This window comes from Trichoplusia ni, chromosome 20 (genome assembly GCF_003590095.1).
Source record: "Trichoplusia ni isolate ovarian cell line Hi5 chromosome 20, tn1, whole genome shotgun sequence".
In the NCBI taxonomy this organism is placed as follows: Eukaryota; Metazoa; Arthropoda; class Insecta; order Lepidoptera; family Noctuidae; genus Trichoplusia; species Trichoplusia ni.
Genome location: NC_039497.1, coordinates 5606686 through 5629541, shown reverse-complemented (window position 1 = coordinate 5629541; position 22856 = coordinate 5606686). Strand labels below are relative to the sequence as shown.

General features: G+C 33.5%; 2 protein-coding genes across 6 annotated transcripts in view; one reads left to right on the top strand and one right to left on the bottom strand.

Moving 5' to 3' along the window:
- Positions 1-22856, bottom strand: part of LOC113503783 — a 71755-nt gene that overhangs the window by 16422 nt on the left and 32477 nt on the right. The window lies entirely within an intron of this gene.
- Positions 19332-22856, top strand: part of LOC113503782 (Ig-like and fibronectin type-III domain-containing protein 2) — a 133945-nt gene continuing 130420 nt past the window's right edge. For all 5 annotated transcript variants that reach the window (XM_026885871.1, XM_026885874.1, XM_026885873.1 and 2 more), the window contains exon 1: positions 19332-19539. The gene's annotated coding sequence lies outside the window, so the exon portion shown is untranslated. The remainder of the gene's footprint in view (positions 19540-22856) is intronic.

Genomic DNA, 22856 nt, shown 5'->3' with positions numbered 1-22856 from the left:
AATGTTAATATTTTTTGCCCGCAAGCTGCGCACGCATGCTACTCACTAATGACTACAAAAAATCAACCAGCAATTAGTGGACATAGTAATATACATATATGGTTCAAATTACGCTATATTGACCTCATAAACTTGGTCAGTTATCACGTTACCTACCCAATTTTATTTACAATGATGTGCTATGTAGTTTGTTATACCCCATTTCAAGAGATGAAAAATCAGTATTTGACGTTGTAAATCTTATCGCGTAAACAAAAAAAACATAAAATGTTGTATATTATAGCACCTAAGTTTAACTCTCTCTTAGACGACATTTATCACTACGCACCACCTCCTTTTTTGCAAACACCGATCTAGCTTTAGGTTAGGTATTCCCTAGTGGAGATTGCTACACACCAGAAAAAAGTCTTGATTTTTTACAGTTGATTCAATGACTGAAATTCAATACAAACAACTTTATAGCTTCGCATCGGTTTTCACGTGGGACACAGCGTGTGTGGCGCGATCCTAAATGTGTTAAATTCAGTAGAAGCTCCCGTCTCTAAAACGTGCCGCTTCAACCGATATCCGACGTATCCCACACAGTAAACTATAAAGTAAGTAACTGTAATGTTTTTGAATTAATAAGGAAAGCGCAGTAGATGAGAGAGATGAGGTTTGTAAATTATATGAATTGGATCGATAGTGAATTCTTGTTGAACTTGAGTTGGCTAAACTTTTAGAGATGTACTGACACGATTTTTTTCGTCTTTTTTCGTTTATTGTTTTATTTTTCACCTGTAAACAAACATTCGAATCCCATGCGCAAAGACACCAAGACTAAAAACAAGCTTTTCGGATCATAAAGATGATTGACCTAAACGGTGATCGAATCCGAGACACGATGCGCACAGTGAGCTTTGCGTGGTGACCGCAACCACTCCACCATCCGTACAGTCGTTCCAGTTATTCTGAAGTTACGACACACACAACAACACTGGCATATCTGCAATAAACAACTGCCAAAAAGAGAGAATATTGAACATAACCTATAGGTATATCAATTTGGAAAAAAAGTTACAAAAACAATAAAAATAAAGATAATTTATTTGTCATTCAATCGTGAGCCGGTTCCATTAAGAGTACCTTAAGATTTGAAAAGCATAAAGCTTCTTAACCAGTCGGGTATAAACAATATAAAATAATAATTTAAAAAACAAAAAACCCGCCTGCACGGATAACTACAATTAAAAATCAACTGAAAAGACTGAAACAAGATAAAAATTCAAAACAGAATTGCAGTCGGAGGCATGCGCAAAGAGATAATAATTTATCATATTATAGAAGCACTTAATTTCATGCCTCCGAAGTTCCTTTAGTTTAGGATTAATTCCTTAAATGAGTTTATGTCATGTGGTTGATTTAGCAATTTTATTATTATTATTTATTTATTTAATATTAAAAATGCAAGTTATGTACATACTTAGAATCAGGGTTTAAAATCCTTCATTTTGATACCCCACTTAATATGCCTGGTAGATTTATTTTTATTTCCTCACATTATGGCTTCAAACAGCCGCTATATTGTTTTTTTTTTTTATATTTCACCTACCTAAAAACACTCGGCTATTAAGACAAATCTAACGATACCTCAAATGTGAAAATCCATTCAACGGTTCTAGAGATTGATTTTGATATTGATTTGATTTTGATTTTGATTTTGATTACATACATACAAGATACGTGCTAAACACATAACCCTCCTGGCAGTCGGGTAAAAATAGGTAAGAGTGAAGACTTGCGCGTTCGATTGTACCAGTTGGTCGACTATGCAAGTTAGATGTCAAGTACAGTCGCCCGCTTATGTATGTGCAGTGTCGCTTTGTTTACAATTCGGAGATGCTTTAGTGTTGGCATCTTATGAGCTGATAATTATTTGATAAGATTGACGTAATCTGAGCTTTTGAGTAGTAGGTAGCAGCTCAGTACTCAAAATCAAAATCAAAATCCATTTATTCAAAATAGTCTACAAGGTAGCACTTATTGAACGTCAAAATATACAGACAGCTCCCCGTATCGCCCACCCTTCACTTTTGAACCCCGACGTGAAAAAGGAGTGTTATTTGTATATGAAGAGATATAAAACTTATGTTGTAAACAGATCAGATTAGAATATTCTTTATTGTACACCATCGAATTGCAGCAGTGATTCTTAATACATACAACGTTAGGGTACAATGGCGGTCTTATCGCTAAAAGCGATATCTTCCAGACAACCTTTGGATGGACAGGAAAGTTGTATATACAGAGGTGGTGGAGATGGTGCACTATTTTTAAAAACATAATACATATATATATACAGGGCCGGATCTAGCGAGGCCTCGAGAAGTGGACGCCCCCTTGGGTCAAGTTATTTTCATTCGGTGAAAAATTTATCGATCTTTTTTTAGATGCATAGTGTCAATAATGTGGGGTTCTAACGTGGTTTCATTTTTTTCGTCGGGCCTGCTTTCCCCTAGTCATAGTGGTGGGCCCCTGTATAATGGGCCGCTAGGCACTGGCCTAAAGTGCCTTATGGATAATACGGCACTGCATATATTATATAAACATACATAATACAGAAATAAAATGTGTAGATTTATAAACTAGGTTAATCATATTACAACTAGAACGGTTACTTGTAAGTTATGAAAATAACGAGCATTTTAAATTTCATGATTATACTTTTCTATTCGGAAGATAAGATTCGATAAAAATTGAATAAAAGAGCATTTTTTCATCTTTAATCTCAGATAACTAGTAGAATCCAATCTGAGAGCTAATTACGAGATTTTTTCTTAAATCACGCAATTGTTTACCTGACAAATTAAGCAATGCGGTTTTGTTAAACGAAATTGATCTTTATACTGATAGAAATAGAGATTTTATGAGCATTTTTCTTGTTTATGATCAAGTGGCTGTTAGTAATCATCTTTACTATACAAAATGTTCAGTAAATCAATGATTTCTGATGTTAGGAATTGAAAGAAAGAGTCAAGTTAAGTCAGGCCCTATGCTACTATATATTGCCCTCAGCTTTAAGAAGAAATCATATATCGTATGTTGCTCTAAATAAAGTTCAGGACTGATCATTTAACATCACGCAACAAGAGACATCAATTGAAACATTGCCTAAAAAAGGCCTTTTTTAAATAAAAACTTTTTGGTTTTGATTTCAACTAGTATTCCAAATTTCTTCTCCTAAATTCTTTATTCTTGAACAAAATAAGGGATGGTTCTTCATATCAAACGGCGTTCTAAAGGTTCAAATAATTAAATTAAGTGGTATTATTAGCCCAGAACACACCTTAAATCTCGTGACTAGAACATGTTCTAACACAGTATTAAATCATTGAAGAATATCATAGTTGAGAAGTTATGAGTCACAGCGCATGCGCTAAAGGTTACCGTGGAAACACGATTTGTTGGCTTAAGAATGTTATGTAATTCTGTATAGGTGCTTAGTTGTATGACTACAAATTAATTTTGTTAAGCGGGTCTGAGGGGGTTTTATTTTAAGTAAAACGGTATGGTTTTATAGTGTAGTTTTGCATTGCTCACGCTCTCGTAATTATAGGTTTCGGTTGGGTCCGAAACTAAACGGGCGATGCTGATAAATATGTGTAAGCAAAAATACAAGTCGAAAAAAAGATTAAGGTAACATACTAAATATAATAAAACTTTACCAAATATAATTCGTCTAAACGACACCGCCATATTTAGTCTTTACTCAACAAAATGTGTATCTCTACCTCATTAAAATTATTATTATGTTTCTTTTTTATTTTTATAGACTTTAAAATCTAGAATTTTTTCAATTCATCGGTATTTTTTTTTGGTGATTCTTCTTTCATTTAACTTGAAATAACCCTTACCGGGTCCGAAAAAAATCATCAAGTAAGGCTCAGCAGTTTTTATTTGCAGTCTGATGTACGTTTTTGTTCTAAAAAAAATATTAGGTATATCATAATCAGATGTTTAAATTGACAGTAAAATCGTGTTTATCCCTATTTTAATAGATGTGTATTAGATTGAATAGTGACAAAGTTCTGTACGAACTTGTTCTACTGCAACTGTTTCTCCACAGTTAACGAATACCAGATAAAAACAAAAGGTGTGACGTCACATAGTTTTTGCTGTCCAGTGCCTGGCGGTGCCATGACAGAGTATCCTTATAGCATTATCTATTAAGAGGATATTAATACAGATCAGATATCTGATGGTAAAGGCAAATAGTCGTTGTATTGCGTATGTGTGTGTTTGTTGATTTTGTTGACTTAATATGGAGGTGATGCTCTACAAAGTATTTATTTAATGGATAGAAAGACTTCTTTTGGGAGATTATTCCTTTTTTATAGTTATGGAAATGTGATAGCGTAAAGCGGCATAGAGAAATAGTGAGGTCCCCAGATGAAATATGTGAAATACGAGCGGGGTCTGGTGGTCTACTTGCAAAATATCAATTCACAGCAAATTTCAATTTGCTATCTTATGAACTTTAAGCCATTAAACAAAGCTGACTTTACTAGAGTAATCTAAAAAATACGCAGAATATCATTGAGAAATTCATCTATTCCGTACTTCTTTCAATACCTATAGTATCTCGAAAGATGTACCATACTTACTGTTATTAAAGATTCATTGTTATCTTGTACGAAGACTATATTAGTATTTACATTACATTATTATCAAAATAAATATCCTGTAACTCCGTTTAGACAGGAAATTGATTCAGATTCAAACACAATTTTTGGAAAATTACTTTATATCATACATACTATTCGTAGACAAAGAAACATATTTTATATGTTATATTTGGAAGGCTTTGGAGGTACAGAGTGCGGACGATATAAAGGCTATGATGATGATGAAGATCTATCATATATAGATCGATTCTAGCTCTATTTGAAGTTACAAATACCCAGTAGAAGATATACAAAATTACTAACCCATACTTCAACTGCCACCACAAAAAAATCACCATCACTCTTCTCTGAGATAGGAAACTCATCTTTGAAACGATACGCGTAAGGTCTATTTTCTACTGAAGCAAGAACTATAGAAGTAAAGTCACCAACTTAATACACCTGTAATGTAACCTTACAAACAGGACTGTTCCGGTGCGAGCGAGATGCCACTACATACAGAAGAACGCTGTCTCTTTTCCGCAGAAACAGCTGTCTTACTTAAACATATCATAGTAAGTTATTAAGTAAAAAATCTTACATAATTATAGAAACATGACCAGACTTACCGGCGCACGAATTCGTTGCGGCTATAGTGTGAAGTTTGACATTTAACACATTGCCTATTATACAACTGATTGCGTGTTAAGTCAAGGGCAGAACTGCATTGTACAATAATTGTGCGATGATTGTCTAACGCGCCTATCTCATAAATCTTGTTGATGGTGAAGTATGGTTTACGTGGAATGTTTTACATAAACGTACGTGTATTTATTATAAGCTTCTTATTTGCCTGGACTGCCCTTGACCTTGTTGGTTACAAAAGGGTTTTTAGAGTTTCGTAAACAATCTGTAGAAACGGAACCATAGGTATACAGGCTGTTGCTGTTGTCACCAGACTGAATCTCTAGAACCGTGACGGGTAGACCTTTGAAATGTTTACCGCAAAAATTCTAAAAATAATGGTCAGTGCCAAGTCATGGTTGTGTTGAAATTTGAGGATGGATACCTAAAATATATTTGTCACCCAGCCGATTTTGACTGCGAATCGTCGTTAAATAGCCTGCTCAGAGGTATAATTTAAATATATTTTATATGTACCTATAACGTAATCAAGGTAATACACTATTACTAGCAAAAAAACAACTAAAATCACGGGATAATCTTATTGTACTTTAAAAAATAAACTAAAAGCGAAACACGACAAAAAATCAAAAATACCAAAACATCTATGAAACGTATTAATATTAATAAAATCAATAATTCCCCACAAATTGTGTTTGGAAATATTTTAAAAGCTCGGTCCTCTAGTTATAATCCAATGGAGCCCAAGTAGGTTGTCATAAATTCTATTAGCAGTAGCTTATTGACCTTTCGAACTGAGGCTAACAAGATTATGAGCTTAGTTATTGGATGTCAATCAGATCGGATTTTATCTTTGTATTTTGAGTAGAGGGATACTTGTTTAATAGGTAAACTAATAAGCCAAGTGGTTGAGTTCATCACACTAAACTTACTATGGTCACGGGCTCGATCCCAGAGGACTATAATTTGTGTGATAGACGAATGCTTGTTCTGATCTGAGTGTCTTTATACATGACTTGAACGTTTGTGAAATTTGATGCTATGCAAGGAAAAAAAATCCTTAGAACTTAGTTGTTTTAAAAAAAGAAAAAATAATTAATGTTTAAGTGAGCCTACGACGATCTATTTAAATTAACTACTACTATACTATCTATTAGCTGTTGCCCGCGGGAATGCATGCTTCAAATCGAAATTGATCCCACGAAAACTTAAAATCGGGATAAAAACTATCCTATGTTTTCCTAGATATAAACTATCGGTGAACTAAGTTTCGTATAAATCCATTCTGCGGTTTCAGCGAGAAAGAGGAACAAACATCCATGCATACAAAAATTTGCGTTTATAATATTAGTAGGATTATATTAAATACCAATGTACTATGCAAGGTTCAAGGTAATGTTAACGTTGTAAGATAGTTCCAATCAACTCTATACCAATATAAACAGAGCAATTATTATAATCAATTTGTTCAAGGATCGAGTTTGAGCAGTACTTAGATTTAATCATAATGTATTTTTTTTAACCATTGATTATAGATATTTTTAAGAGACGAAAGGAGTTTCTAAAGTTGTTTGTTTTGAGGATTCCCAATGATTCGGAAAGACCTATGGCTTTCATTTCTTTATTTGTGCGTTTGTCAGTCAGTCCGTTTATCGGTCACCAGGCTGTACTTATGTAAAGATATAGGGGTAACTAGGTATTTTTAAAATTTTCTCAAAAAATAATGAAATACATATTTAAGGTTGCTCCCATAAAACAAACATGTGATTTTTGGCATTTTTATAAACGGTACGGAACCATTAAATATACGTTATTTATAAAACTGTCTCGCTCTTGGCCAGCTTTTGTATTCAATCTAAAACTAAATAGTTTATTACTAGGGGTATGTTTTTTAGCGTTTTCTGATAGGGTGAGATGGTTAAAGTATCTACTTAGATACTTTAAGATTTCTTTCACAAAAATGAACAAAGAATAAAAGATTGTCTATTTAATAATACTTGATTACTTATAACTAAATATTATTACGGCATTTCTTATTAGATTCCCGGAAAACGATGAGAGCAAAGAAATTAATGCGTTACCACGTGCGGTCTCAACGAAAAATGTTCAACGAATTTAAAATTGAAATTTTAGATTCAGATTTGGCGAATGAGAGATGAGCTCAAGTATTTTTTATTTACTTTAAAACACCACAACATTCGAAAATGAACCTAGACTCTTTAGCAACAAGAATTGTTTTCAAATGATCACAACAGTACCGAAAAAACTGTTTGTGAAATATAATACACTGCCAAATCTTTTCGAAACTACTGGCATGATAGAAAATAAAACATTTGAATAATAAAGACTAAAACTGAAATCTAAGAATTACACAAAAACGAAACTAGATCAATCATTGAATGCCCTAAATGTCAATTTGACCGTGGCGTAACAAACGGTTTGACAAAAAACTTGGCGTCCTCGGCTATAGTACAAGTATTGTTTTTATCATCATTATAATGATATGTTATCTGCAAAATAGGTACAGAGAAATAAAGTAAGTATTAGTATTGATAGGCAGCCGTGTGGTCTTCATATAATATTTATCTTCGAAGAGTAATTTATGGTGTTTCTTGCCGGTTCTCCTCCATAAGAATGACACTTTGGAACCGCGCAACTAGAGTCACTTTTATAATGTTTTAAAAGTGCCTGAGAAACGGCCTATTTGAAATAAAAACTTGATTTTGATATTGATCATGGAAGTTTTCTATAAGGTCTGACAAAACGACGATATATAATTTTAAATACATACATATTATGAGTAGGTTATATTTAGACACAGAATAAATGATCATGCTCATCACAAAAGCATTTATCGATGTGAGATTCGAACCTAAGTCCTATTTTACAGCAGCCAGGGCCTCAAACCACTAAACCAACAAGCCGAGCAATTGCAATTGTCGGGCATTCGGAAATCAAAGATTTTACTAACAAGATTGAAACATAAACTCACCAAGTTTAATTTCAATTTCCTGGCTCAGAATATCAGTGTTTTAGGTACCTTTACGTAATCATTATTGAATTTCTGTAATAGGTCCTGAATTCAAATCAATTATACATTGAATTTTAAAAGAATATCGATTTTGTGTATAAATTAAGGGCAGTTTTATGAAATACTAGCTGTTGCCCGCGACTTCGCCTGCGTGGTTAGAAGATATAGGTTAGGAATTTTTGAACGGAAGCCCTCGAAGTTGAATATTTTCCCCCGTTTTTGCCACATTTTACATTGTATCTTCGCTCCTATTAGTCGCAGCGTGATGGTTTATAGCCTAAAGCCTTCCTCGGTAAATGGTCTATTAAACACAAAAATAATTTTTCAATTTGGACCAGGAGTTCCTGAGATTAGCGCGTTCAAACAAACAAACAAACAAACTCTTCAGCTTTATATATTAGTATAGACTATAGAAGTATAGATTATACACAATATATAATATACACAACGTTGGAAAGCCAATATACACGACGTGTTTCAAGTTCGATCCCCGTGTGTGGCAAACATTTGTGTGATTCACATCATATCCTTGTCACATGATGTTTAGTACAAATAACTTATTTTTTTATGAAAAGCATACACAAGGATTAAATTCCATAATGTCGATAGTCACTCATTTTCCCACGTTTTATACATTCACTTTTCTTGCTTTTTTGCTTGTTTGTCGATTCGGTTGGAATCTTGCAACTCAAATATGAGGCACTTCCCGATAAGCTGGCAGGCTGAAATTTTCAAGGCAGCTTAAAACCCGATGACAATGCAATTGACCGATTTCGGTTACCTAAATTTGAATGGAGTGACAACGTGGCTTTTTAGGTTTTTTAAATCAACTCATTTAAAGAAAAAAAAAACTTTTTCTAACATTTTAACACGATTCTCTATTTACTTAATTGGTAAACATAACCTTGTAACCAATTTCCCATGTCCCTTACAATTATACCTACATAAGTTCATAATCATAAAAATACGTGCTCATATATAATATACAATGTTTATGCAAACAGCTGTTGTCAACATATTGTCATATATTACTATGTAAAGATGTCACCGGTGTGTTAGAAATATTGTCGTTAACATACTAGCTTCGGGCTGACAGCATAATAACGTTATTTAAGTAATCTTTTGTTTAACATAGTTGTGTTCAATGTTTGTGTATAAATAATGTTCTATCTATCCTTACTAATATTATAAATATTAAAAAAAACATACTCAATTACTCAAAAACGGCTGAACGGATTTGGATGAAATTTGACAAGCGCATAGCCCTTATTGACATGGAAAAGAACATAGGCTTTTATCCTCATTTTTAAATAGATCCCCCTGGAAAGGTGTGTAAAAGCTATAAGATCACTAAGGGGATGTATTCCCGTGGAAACGGGGACCACCGAACGCTGTAAACTAAAGTCCACGCAGACGAAGTCGCGTGCAACAGCTAGTTTATTATAATTACAATATTGCTGTACATTTAACCGCTTTTACGTAGTCTAGGTCAAGTAAAACTTTGGCCTAATGTAAATTGGTAGCAGACGGATGGACAGACGATTTTTAAGAGAGTTATTCATCCTTTGGGTACCACCCTAACCACTTCTTGTGTTTTGAAAGGTTTTTAGCACACAAAGAGTTCCAAACTTGCGTAAATACGGAACCCAATTACTAAGGCTCCGATGTCTACCTGCCCAAGTCTTTCTAACTGTCCATCATTAGAACCGTGATAAATAAGTTGTTGAAATTTTGGAGATTACGTTTGTTGCTGCCATAACAATTTTTTTTTAACTGCAAATGTATTTGCTACCCAACTAATTTGTTTTCTTATCCAATTTGTACGGAACCCACAGTTTCGCCAGCCCGACTCGTGCATTACCGGTTTTATTAAAATGTTGTAATCAGCTGATCAAGCACAATTTGTTGTTTTTTCTTTTATCTAAATTGTATATAGGTGTGCTCTGACTCCATCCACGCTAGTTCTTTGCGATTCGCTAACTAAGTTACTCGCCGGCGTTCATTAAAACTTCAAAGAACTGTAGTCTTAGTGCTCTTGTTAATTGTTTTTTAATTATTGGTGTCTACACTGTTTACCTGTACTCTGAGACTAAGAGTTGTATTCAATTCTTAGTTAATTCTACAAAAACATGTGATTTTATTTACTTATTTTTTTTAGTGACGTCTTACTAATATTTACTTGGCATTTTGATTTAGGTATAGGTTTTTTTCTTGATTCATTTGGAAGTAAAATAATATGAATCAAAGCATTCCGTGTTTGGACTCACCTTTAACATCTTTACACATCTAATTATCCTTATAGTTTTTTTTTTTTAATTAGATACCTCTTTCATTTGGTCAGCTATCACAGTTCATTATCTACAGCCAGGCGACAACAGACAGCACAGATTCAAATCAATCAGATTCAATTTTTACTTTTTAGTTACGGAATCATAAAAACTAAACATGAAATCTATAACCTACATTTTTATCAATAAATATAAAAACAAAATAAACCGTACAAATAAATCATCCCCAGCACTTTTATATTTCAATTTCGCAAGTATACGAGTTTATCCGATTATTCAACAACGCTCGCTGGTTCGAATACCAATGCGTTGTCGATAAGGCACTCGCTTCCGAGCCCGCCTGGTGAACGCGCAATGAATATCTTACCATGTGTGTTAACTTAATGTAAGTGGAACTAGTAAAAATATTGACTGTTATTGTTTGGATTTTAATGACTTGTATTGAAAGACTTGAAAAAAAAAAACGTCTCTCACAGTAAGGAATTTATTCCTCATGTCGCGGTTACACAAACATAAAAATCACATGCACAACGACACCCAGACTCAGAACAAGCATTCGTGGATCACACGAACGCTTGTCCTACGCGGAGATCGAACCTGCGACACGTCGCGCAGATTGGGTTTATCGTGATTTATCTCAACCACTCGGCTATCCGTGCAGTCAACATGATTTGAGATACAAAAACTAGGTATATCATAAGTACTTTAAAATATGGGTGTAACCATGAGTGAACATGAGTGTGAACCACACCTCTACCTGACCCTCTTAAAAACATTAACATTCTTAAAAGTTAAACTATGGCAACAGCATTTCCTAAAAACATGAAAATAAACCGGTCAATTGCGAGTCAGACTCGTAATACTGAGGATTCCGTACGAAAAAGGCTAAAAGAAAATTAATTTACAACAAAAAAATAGCCATCAAATTTCGTGACTTTACTAACTGTAGCTTAACCTTGATGCAAAATTTGATTATTTGTAGTTATAGCAGCAACGAAAATACAGCATCTTTAAATAGTTCAACTACATAACTATCTCGGTTCACGAGATACAGCCTGGTGATTGACGCACGGACAGACGTATGACGTATGGACCTTATCATAACGAAATCTTCAAAACGGCCTAAATGAAAAAAAAAATTGTTTCGTTGTTATATCAAACATTTCAGCCTGTGGTTGCGGAACCCAAACTAATATAAGTTCATTAGTAAGTAACAACTTAAAAGAAAAGAAATGTATACATAATAATTAAACAGCTATTAAATTTGACATTCCCGCCATTTTGTTTTGTCGGTAATTTACGTCATAATCGATTGTTTTCGATGGCTACTGATTGCCATAAGCAACGTGTGGCGAATCCGTCAATGAGTGATTAAAGAGTTCTTATAAACATATAATTGGTGAGTTTAGAACGTTTAACAGACAGTTTTTCGGTTAAATTCGAAGGCCTTTGTTGTTTTAATGTGTTTTGTTTATTAATAATGTAATATTAAAGTTGCGAAGTAAAAGCAAAGTGATGTTTGTGTGAAATGTTTGCAGTTAAGATGATGATTTGTAGTATTCTTTTATAATATCAAAATGTTAGGATTTTAACAGCAATATTTGTGAATTAACGTTGTGAGTTGCCACTGTTTGGGTATATGCTCAGAACCTATCGAAATGGCAAAATAAAAGTCGGTTCAAATCTTCAAGAAAATCATAATTACTCCTCACTACATTCTCAATTATTTTTATTATTCTTTCGTTTTTTTATTTATCCAAATATTCAAGTAGTAAAATTTTTTCAATTCTTTTCGCGTATTGCATGAAAATGATTAACGAATCCAAAGACGGAAGGCAAATCACTGAAAAGCGGAATTATTCATCAAATTCAACAATAAAACATCGTCAGTCAGTTTTGTTCAGGAATGCGTCTAATCCAATAAGTGCTAATAATTAATAAATCAATTCTCTGACAAGGTACATGCCCAACAAATATAGGTTTAACACGCATTTACCGACAAGTATACACACTTTGCCATCCATTGCTCTTTTCCTATTAACATTACAATTACTCTTTTCACTAACTCAGCAATGTATGCGCTTTAAGCGAAACTTTCTGTAAAAAACAAGTAAGGCAATGTTATTCAATCGATATTCAAATATTTGGAACGGAACGCTTTTTTTTATTAATAAATCATGAGGTCATATCGTTATTTGTGGCCTGTTACATTTGTGTCACGATTTAAATAAAAAATGGATGTAATACATGTATGTTTTTAATAATTTTTATTTGTGCAAATTGAAAGGATTAATTAGTAAACACAATTACCTAACTTAATTCATTGTAACATTCTTTGTAAACTTTAGCTCGATTTTAAGTATGTTTTTATTCATCATTTCTTAAGGAAGTTAATTATTGTCAAAATAAAAGTTTATTAATTAAAAATACCTTGGCATTGTGTAAATTGGGTGAAGTCTAAGTAAAATCGAAGGAAGTCGTGGTGACCCAAAGGGTTCTATTATAATAACAGCCTATGAAAGTCCCAATTCTTGTGTACTGATGGTCTGAGGACTGATCACTGATGATATGATTGTGATGATGATAGGGTTTCGAAAAATGTGATCAGCTAAGCAAAATTTTCTAACAAAGGACTACAAAAAAATTATAGATATACAAATTTTCATAAAGAGACATGTTAAATATGTTGTAACGAGAGTTATTAAGCAACACCGGACTCTTTACTAAAACCATCTATTCTCAGTAAATTCTCATGCTTTAAACCCTGTTACAAGTGTTACAACATTAAAACAAACTTACCTATACGTCACTAAAAGTACATAAACATAAACCAAACATTTCTTTTTCTAGTCCGCGTTAGCATTTGTGATGCAATTGAAGAAAGCAACGCACACTGCTTACCCAATGGTTTGGTTTACATGCATCAGTGAGCACACCTCTACTCTTTGCTTCCACATGTTTTAATGTTCAACTAATCGAATTAATATGCTTTATTTACTGGTTTAAGTGAATGAGTTTGTTTAGTTCAAGTAGGCCTTTTGCAGGCATTTTTGAAAATTAAAAGTGTTGATTATTTTGATCCTGTTTCAAATATGGACATGGTACATGTGGAGAATAATTGACAAGAAATTTCATTAGCAACTTTTGTCACATTTTTACAAAGATGCTATATGTACCTAATACCTACTTAAATTAATTCTAATAAACAAGTTTTAAATAAGGGCTGTTTATACTTTAGGTACTGACCTATAATAAAAACTCTACAATGAACAGCATAACAATTTTGACATAATTACAGAGTTTTTCAGTGTATCATATCAAAATAAACATTTAAAGTGGAACTTCTACATTTTATAAATTGCATCCAAGGTAAGCCGTTAATCGTAAAATACGGCAAATAATTATTTTTATAACTTACCTCTTTGGAGATGTTATCTTTCCGAAATATTATATTTGAGGTTAATATTATTACAACCTTGTGTGTTATGCAACGTTTTTTATTGTGATAGTACATTTTCATAAATGTGGCTTTAAGGCTAAAATATAATCGAATATTGTACAAAATTCGGAACGTTCTTTGATGGTTACTTAATCAGAAAAGTTGAAAGGATTTGCTTGTTCAGCACGCTTAATCTATAATTAGTTAAACCCCTATCATATTTTTTATGTATCTAAAAAACCAAAAGCTCTTAATTCACAGATCACAATCGCTTCCAGAGAAGTAAAAAATCGAATACCTCTGGCTAAAATGTCTAAAGACTTCATTACTAAGATAAAGGACTCGCAAAAAACTCCTTCATCGTAATATGAAGGGTAATACCATCGTACAGCAGACTTGCATAACGCTAACGAAACAGCCCTGATTAGCACCAGGTCTGGCCATGAACGAGGAGTGAAATCGATAGGCGTCACGCTCGCGAGCAAGCAGCCCGATACATCTGCGATTCGGTTCATGGCACCTGACTTACTTGGCTGCCTACCTAAAGTCATTTATTATTTGTATCTCTTTTCAATCATGGGAAGACAGACAGTTTTTATTTTCATCCAATTATGGTAATTTTGTTCATACAATCCCGCTTCATTCACCTCCTTTTTTTGGTGAGGTGGCGGCAAAAAATGTCACTGTTAAACTATTACATTTGTACAATATTCGATTATATTTTAACAGTGATATTTAAACCAGAAAAGGGTCTCCCGTATTGAAAAAAGCCTGTGCACTAAAATGCCCAGTCCATCATCACCGCTGAGAGCACAGACCTCAAAAATCTAAAGTAGACCGAAGTTGTTTCAGTAACATTGAAACTATTTCAAATTTTATATCAAATCAAATGGTGTAATAAAAGCCTTCTATTTGATAAAAATGTGTCAATCAAGTGTCTCAACAGCAGATAACCTCTGCCTGAGGTCATTATCAATGAGCCTTGTTCACGCAGATGTGTAAATTGTGACAAAATTCTCGTTTTTTACGCTGTACAAAAAAATAAGAAGGTTATTTAAAAACAAATACAAAAAAGTACATAAAATAAATCTTTTCCAAAAATTTTATTATTATATTACACAATGTAACAATGCAATGTAATATAATGATTTATTCATGATAAAAGTGAACCTTGGTACCTTCTCTAACATCTTTGTCCTACAAGAAACTACCAAAACTTATATTAATTTCATCAGATTATTAATTACTCGTATTTTAGTATCCTTTGGTGTACCACTTACATATTTTGATGTCTTGCCACTAGTCACAATAGTTCAACAATACAAGTATTCACAAATGACTCACGCCAAAAAACAATGGTTAATTTATTTTAATAATTAAAAAAAAAACATAACCGACCGACATAACCTTCTGCGTATACTTGCCTAGTGTAATCTATAATAATGTTCGCGGTCCAAATTCGGTTGAGTGATAATTATTATTGAAACGAATTGAGGGTTAACCACGATCAATGTTAGAATAACTCACACATGAGCAGGAAGGGTTTGAAGGTACTTTAATGTAAATACATTCTATAAACACTACATCGTACGTATTCATTATAGTTTTGTATTAATGTGGAAAATGGGGTCTTTTTCTTCGCCAGTTACTAGGCTGTATCAAATCAGCCGTGATAGATAGACAGTTTTCATTTCGGCTGATGTTTTATTTCTGGTCCCACTACAACAATGTGGGTGTGGTGCGGAACCCTTCATGCGAGAGTCCAAGTCCCGATTAGCCTTTTAACAGTAGGATAAATTAAAAAGTTTATTCAAACTTATTAAATGTATGTAGAATTATGCACTGTAACTAAAACCTAATTTATTTCAAAATTATAGTTCGTAATTAAAAAAAACTCGTAAAATCATTCTCGACGTATATTAATATTTATATAGAAACAATTGTGATGAACATACATAAATATGAGATCTAACTACTAAAGGAGAAAATTATCTTACTTGAAATAGATCTGCAATCAAGGTATCTGATATTTTTTGATCGTATCGGATGGCTGGCTGTCTAAGAAAGTTTGGAAACTAAGTACACCTTAACACCTACAGTATGACCCACTGCTGTTTCTCTTCCCATAATAATATGAGGAAGTTTAGGGCATTGATAACCACGTTTGCTCATTGCAATTTGGTGATTTCAGATACCAGTTTTCATGACAATCCAACATAATAATTGAAAGAGCATTTGACATATCTCAGAATAATTAATAAATAAATAAATAAATAAATAATACATACACATACATTGTTCTGAACCCAAAGTAACTTGCTAAAGCACTTGTGTTATGGAATTCAGATACAACGAAGGTACCACAAACACCCAGACCCGAGACAATGTAGAAATGTGAATTTTTTACATTGACCCGACCGGGGATCGAACCCGGGACCTCAGAGCTAGCGACACCTTGAAACCGGTGCGTGCGCCACTCGACCACGGAAGTCGTCTTAAATAATAATTAAAAAGTGCATTTAACTTTAAAAGTCACAATGGTACTATTCTTGCGGCGGAATCGATTATGCAACTCGATCGCAGAAATCCGTACATAGGTCCTCAAGACCATCACGAATAGCTCAACATAAAAATAAACGATTCCCAAAAACCGAAACCGAGTTATTAGAATAAGACCCTCATGAGGCCGTATCACCAGAATAGACCCCCCATCTCACAATGACACACGAATTCCATTATAAACATGATCTAAATATTACTTCAGTAAATACAGGCATGAGATCGCAATCTTTATCTCAATCCATTTTCGTACGTAGCCAACATATATGGTTTCAAGAGGCACCCCGGCCTGGGGGCTCGGATAACCCCTTAAGGCTTTAAGGGGAAGGGTGCATAAATCCGATATGTTTCCCCGAATATCGAGATAAAGGCTATTGGTGTAATATGGCGATTGGTTTTTATACGGCCTCGGCTAATAACGGAATTTCGGCTAATTGCGATAAACATTGATGAAATCGATTTGACGTTATGTTGACAGTTAACGTTGGGGTGTGGAAGTCTTTGTCTAGATATAGATTATTATAGCTGTAGAGATAATAGGGTTAACGTAATTTACTAATTAAATGATGGTATGGTCATTGCTTCAGCTGACTAAAAAGTTCGCGTCAGAATAAGAGCAAAGGTACGTCACCGAACATTGGATCAGAAACTTAATTTTTAAGATTTTCCTTATCCCATATCTGACACAATTCAATTGGCTAAAGATGAATAATTTTTCAAATTTTAACAAACTTTATAGCATCATTAAAAGCGGCTGCAGAAATACCCACATCATGGGTAAAATCAATTCTCTAACCATTACAATTTATAAGATATAGCTTAGTGACAGATACACAGACAGACAGCGGAGTTTTTAATATGTTTCCGATTTAAACCTTCGGGTACGGAACTTTAAAAAATAACAGAAAAAAAGTAACTACTGAAAATTGTGTCATGTTCCAACATTTTTACAAACACAAGAAAGACAAAGGCTCTCGTCATGGAAGAAGTCATAATTTTAATGGAGCTTCTACCTATTACTATACTAGTCCATTCAAATCTGGTTAACAAACCACTGGGCCATAACACATTACTCAGCAATTGTTTTTTAACGAAAACATTAAAAAACAATCGACTATATCGTAATGTTGATGTAAGCGCTCTTTGTTGTACACCCGAGTATAAAATATACCTTGAATACAATTGGAAAACCGAAACATGTATTGAAATGAAAACGAATTGAAAAGTGACGACATTGTGACAACATAGGCTATCACCACAGCTTGAGGCAAGACCGTTGTACTTGTGGAAGCAAGACGGGGCACTATATGTAGAGCAGAGACTCTCTTTCATAGATTTTTTTTTGGTTGGGAAACCATCAAATGACTTCTTCTGATTTGGGTTGAGCGGAGAGAAGTGTCAGACTTCTGCTGACTAAAATCCACCCATATTCCATCCTTTGCTCTTTGTATGCTATTGCCACGATAATCCTTTTGGACAATCACGCTACACCGGCAAACTCTCTTTCATACCTGCTGAAGTCTTGCTGCATGTTGGTGATGGTAGTCCATATAATAATAACCAACTTGGTCTGACCAAAAGGTGTCGTGTTGCCCAGGTAACTGGGTAGAGGAGCCTACGACTGCCTATCTGCTGCACCTGAGTCGCTCGTTGTAAAACACTAGGTAGCTGCATCCGGATAGACTGGAAGCTGACCCCAGCTGTGTTCGAAAAAGGCTAGGCTGATGATGGTTTACGAATAAATCGAATTCCTTAAGGAAAGAGAATTTTAAAAATAGATCGCGTAAATCCGGAGATGATAACCAACGGCGCAAACTTTACGCCTTTACCAAAAACTTAATCGTGATTTTTACTTTCTTCTCAAATGTGTATAAACCTGTTCAAGGTTTATAAACATTTACTGGTTTGCCGATGGCCGTCATCTGATACTGAAAACTGTAATGAATATTTATCAAAATATGACATCGTTTTTCATTGGAATACACTTATATTACAAGTTTATAGAGATTCATACGTAAATGACGACCTTCGTGGTCGAGTGGCGTACGCACCGGTTTCAAGGTGCCGCTAGCTCTGAGGTCCCGGGTTCGATCCCCGGTCGGGTCAATGTAAAAATTCACATTTCTACATTGTCTCGGGTCTGGGTGTTTGTGGTACCTTCGTTGTATCTGAATTCCATAACACAAGTGCTTTAGCGACTTACTTTGGGTTCAGAACAATGTATGTGATGTTGTCTGCATTTATTTATTTAAATACCACTATTCAAAAGAAAAATTGACAACCCAATCTTAACAAGACGAAGATTTGAACCAAACTTAATTAAACACTTCTTTTTCAGTTTAGCACTATTTACTTAGCTTATTATTTAATAATATTAGGACGATGTAAATCCTTTTTCAGAAAAAAAAAACCTTTTTGGATTATAAATACATGTCTTACCTTAAAACAATTGAATAATAAAAACGTGGAAATTGACTGTCCTCAAAAATGAAAACGAAAAGAGACGTAACGAAAGAAAACTGAAATTTTCATCGCATATTTCATTTTCACAGCTAAGTGCAACAAAAACCACCCCACAGCGTTGACATTGAAAACTACAAACGAATCCAATTAGTGAAAAAAAAGCGATCGATGCGCCCATTTCTGTGACCTTGGGAGGTGTTATATCGCTCCATAGACACTTGAATACTGTAAATAAACCTTTGTTTAATAATGGCATAAACAAATCATTGTTTTATGTGTAAGTGGCGGGTGGACTCAGGCTGCCCGACGTTCCACCGTCAGTTGCCGCGCGTGGCTCGTACAGCGCGGACCGTTTCACCAAAACGGATTACATCGCTCGCCGCTATTTCGCCGCGTGTGTACCGAATTTGTGTTTCATATTTTTTTTATTTTCATCTGTGATTTGTGTGAGGATTTTTATTTACGAAACAGGTTGGTAGTTTTTTACAATATTCTCTATTGATTGGTATTTTTTTAGAGAGAATTGTAGAGCAAAAAAGGTGCGAAAATCACTCGCGGTTGAACAAAAGGCTTGATATTGCAGTAGTAAAAAGTGTTATTGTTTCAATTTTGTTTCATAAGAGGTTTACCTAACATGATATAAAAATATTTATACGAGGAACGATGGACTCTCAATTATTTTCTTCGGCAAAATAAAAATAACTAGCAACAATATAAATAAAAAGACAAGAAACGTCCCTAATGAAAAACGATTAAAAAGCTCGAAAGTTTATTTGTGTATATGAAAAAACAACAAAATAATTGATACTCTTTTTAAAGGTCAAAATACTGCGTCACAGGAACAAGTTTCTTAATTAAATATCGATCTTCTAAATCTGTTCTATTTTTAATTTTGACATTTTGTTGTCATTGTTTTTATTTTCTTTATACAAACTTAAGTCACACATAAATTAATTTCAAATTATAAAAACAGAATATTCTCGTAAGATTACTTAAATATGATAAAAGGTGATTAAAACCTAGACTCTGTGGTTAAAGATTCTGTAGGTAAGACTCTGCAAGCCTGCCTCCAACTAACCATGAAGTAAAAAATCTCGCAAAAACAGTTCGTAACAAATTCGTAACAGGTTTAAAAAATAAAACCTTGACTTTGCTTCACTATTGTTGCTTCAAAAACATCGTTGAAGGTGCTCTGTACGTTGGGAATCGATTTGAATTGGCAAAATGGAGAGTCGAACTAAACTATGCATTTGTTTCAAATCATCTATCATTTTTTTTTATTGTATCTGCTCGGCACATGTATCGTTCAGAAGGTACTTTTAGTGTAACAATGTGTTATTTTAATCATATTATATTAAATTAAAATAATATTATAAGATTAAAATAATATAAAAAGCCATTAGGAATAACATCAGTATAACATTTCTACTTCTTGACTTATATCTTAAAAAAATAAAATGTTTCTTTTTCTGTTTTCTAACCTCGGAAAAACGTCATCTCTCACAATTGAAAAATGAAAATTAAATATAATGTACTCTTCCACGGTATATTATATGCCAGTCGGGACCAAAGTCTCTGGTCTCTTGGGGCTGCGCTCGTAAATCCTTCGTTTATTCTCGAAACAAACATTTAGAGGTCATACTAGTATTTTACAGCTTTAGAATAAATAGCTGAGAAGAAAAATGTCTGCAATAATACACGAACATGTTTAATGTTGTCTAGTGGATATTTCACGCATCTTTGTTAAAATGTAGAAAATTGAAAATATTTTTTTAAAATTTGGTTAAAATTGGTCTTTTAGTTCTCATTCGTGATTATTTTTGTGAAATTATATTATGTCGTGACCATATAAAAAACAAGGAAAAGGAAGTTGTTTAGAATCTACTTTTGATTCTACAAATTCAATTTTCAATATCGCATAAAATATATGAAACATAAAAAAAACAGTGGTTTAAAATCTAAACCCTAAACTTAGTTTGACACGTCCATCATTTATTAGTATTATTTTTTATAGTGTATTATGCGCCAAATAGAAACATAATAAAAAGTCAAATATTTACCAAAACTTTTCACAACAAGAACCATTTTTACCCAGTTCGTGTTACCTTACTGACACTGATATGAAATACCGAAACACGTCAGAGGTCAAGGTCACTTTAAACCAGATTAGATAAAAGCTCACGTCGCGACGTAGGGTTGACATCTCAACTGACCCTCGCTGGTATACCATAACCATAAATATGAAAGTTTGTCACTTGTTTTTGAACTTCAACAACCCTTTATTGTATTCAGTTTTGGAACTTTTTAGATGAATGCCGTTCTATTGTGTATCCGGTATATTTATTTGCGATTAACAGACCATTTGAATCGAATTTCGAATGTGCTTCGAGATAACCAGTCAAAATCCAAATAAAATTTCACTTAAGTGCGATGTAAAGGTGTCATCAGCTGATCTCAATTTGTATGTGAGCCCGGATAATTCCAAGATAATTATTTTAGAAAAAAAAAAAATATTTTCCTGTCCTGAAGGTGTGAATTTTCATTTTATCGGAAATCTTTTCGGGTAATGGGTGTGTTTAGGTAATAATATTTACCTAATAATCAGCGAATTAAAAAGGCTAGGCCGATGATGAATTAAAGAAAGGGATCATTTCTCTCCTGATCACATAATTTTACAATAAAGTCAATTGGTACATAAAATCGGGATAATAAAACTATCCCATGTATTAATCCTGGTTTTAAACTATCTGTATACCAAGTTTCGTCTAAATCCGTTCAGTGAAAAAGGAACAAATATTGTTTGCAGATGTTTCGTAGTCCTAAATAACGCCTCCAACCTTGATTTTTTTTAATACTTACTGGCCTCCAATAATAATAACCGAGACTTTATTTTTTTTTTGTATATTGTGTGCATTAATATTATAATTATGCAAATTATGCATTGTTCAATGTTGATTGTAAAATTCACATTAATATTATATTGTAGCCGTTTGGTGTAGATGAGCACAAGTTCTATTTTGTTGAAGTTTCAAGCCTTAATGTATTTAAAAACTCAAAAAAAAATCTTCATGTATAGCCTAAAGGATAAAAATTACTAAATACTACAAAAAAACGACTTAACATACCAGTTCATAAACCCATGTAGTTTTTGCAAATAAGAATCTCTCTATCTGATACATCAAAATCGGTTCAGGTATTTAGAATGTTCTGTGGCATAAAAAAGCAAATATGAAAGAGACAACATGGACCTTGAAATCATAACACTCCATTCTTGATTGGCGTTTTTTTTTCAAAGTAAACTTATTTTACGTGACATTTACGTTAAGTGACTTTAAAGTTATATAACAATGTTGGATGTGTGACTTGGAGCGCGTGACGTCATCGCCATTGTTTTTATTTATTATTGCTGATGGCTGATGGAAGCTGAAGACAAAAAAACAGATGACAATAAGTGTGATGATTGAAATTAGAATACGTTTGGTCTTTGTGGAACATTCTGGAAGATCTGTTCCTAGTGGCAACACATTGGTTTTTTTTAAGTTTGGATCGATATAGTATGCAACTGTGGATATATGGACACTGCAGAAAAAAACTTTTTTTATATCCCTAGCTATGTAGTTTGTAATGTTTTTAAAAAATCACCAGAAATATGGAATACTCGACGATTACGCGAAATTCAAGGAAAAAATAAAAAATCTTCTAAAAATATTTTAGTAAACTAAGCAAGGCAAGTCAAGAATGTAAAATTTAACGACTTTTTTCAATAATGGACGATAAAATAACTTCAT